The sequence below is a fragment of the Meles meles genome, chromosome 14 (assembly GCF_922984935.1).
Source record: "Meles meles chromosome 14, mMelMel3.1 paternal haplotype, whole genome shotgun sequence".
NCBI classification, from domain to species: Eukaryota; Metazoa; Chordata; class Mammalia; order Carnivora; family Mustelidae; genus Meles; species Meles meles.
In genome coordinates this window covers 22814982-22816431 of record NC_060079.1, presented here as the reverse complement: position 1 = coordinate 22816431, position 1450 = coordinate 22814982, and the positions used below count along the sequence as shown (strand labels likewise).

The following is a 1450-nucleotide window of genomic DNA, read 5'->3' as shown; positions in this document are numbered from 1 at the left end:
TTATTTACTGGTTTCTTTCTCACTGTTCCAATTCTTAGGTCTAGGGAGAGAAGGAAACTGGCAGCAGAAATACCTGAATCCATGCTTATCCTACATATGTATGTCTGTGACATTTCTTCCTAGGGCCAATAACAGTTTTCCTTCCTTAGGAACAAAGACATGTGGGAAAGAAACTACAAAAGGAAACATGATCAGGAACAACAAAATGACACTGTGGTGGCATGCTAGATGGATGGCATGCTCCACCGTGGAGCTGGTCAGGCCTCGGTTTCTCGGATCAACGTTTGCCCCGTCCCCAAGTGCCCATTACACAGGTGGAGGGTGGAGGCAGTGAGGTAGAAAGCTTCCCTACTCTGTGCAAAGGAGATGAACGTACCTGTCTGTTCTCAGGGGTCTCTCAGGGGCCTTTCAGGGGCACCAAAATCTCCCCATCAAGAATGGAGGTAGACAGGGACGCCTGGGTGGCTCAGTCAGTTAAGTGTCTGCCTTGGGCTCACGTCATGATTTCAGGCTCATGGGATTGAGCCCCACATCAGACTCCCCCCTCAGTGGGGAACTGCTTCTCCCTCTCTCTGCTCTCTGTCAAATAAATAAATAAAATCTTTAAAAAAATGGAGGTAGACAGGGTGTCACAGACACACACACGTATATTTAATATAGAACCCATCACGAATTCGCTTGTCATCCTTGTGCCAGGGACTCCGCTAAATTTCTCTGTATTGTTCCAATTTTAATATATGTGCTGCCAAAGCGACCACTATATATATTTTCCCCTTTTTTATTGAGATGAACTGACATACAACATTATAGTATTATTTTCAGATGTACAACATAATGCCTCAATATTTGTATATATTAGGAAACAATCACCACAATAAGTCTAGTCAATATCCATCACCACACATAGTTACAAGTATTTTTTTCTTGGAGAGAGCTCTTAAGCTCTACTCTCTCAGCCACTTTTGCATAGATAATACAGTGCCATTAACTATAGCCACCATGCCTCTCTTTTTAATCCGTATATTTGTAATGCATTTTGATATCTGATATGACCATTATCTCCTCTTTACTTTTCTTTTTTTTAAAGATTTATTTATTTATTTATTTATTTGACAGAGAGAGAGATCACAAGTAGGCAGAGAGGCAGGCAGAGAGAGAGGAGGAAGAAGGCTCCCTGCGGAGCAGAGAACCCGATGCGGGGCTTGATCCCAGGACCCTGAGATCATGACCTGAGCCGAAGGCAGCGGCTTAATCCACTGAGCCACCCAGGCGCCCCTCTCCTCTTTACTTTTTTAAAAGCCGTATTATCTTTAATTTTAACCCTACTCTTCTTCTTGTTAAGATTTTATTTAGAGAGAGTGCACGAGCAGGGAGGGGGCAGAGGGAGAGGGAGAAAGAAAAATCTCAAGCAGACTCCATGCTGAGCTCAGAGTCTTAAGCCTGGCTCCAT

General features: G+C 43.6%; 1 non-coding gene across 1 annotated transcript; it reads right to left on the bottom strand.

The window, feature by feature from the left end:
* Window positions 1-650: 650 nt before the first annotated feature.
* On the bottom strand, window positions 651-758 carry LOC123925368. Its single transcript, XR_006814972.1, has one exon. It is a non-coding gene; the product is annotated as a U6 spliceosomal RNA (small nuclear RNA).
* Between the last annotated feature and the right edge of the window lie 692 nt (window positions 759-1450).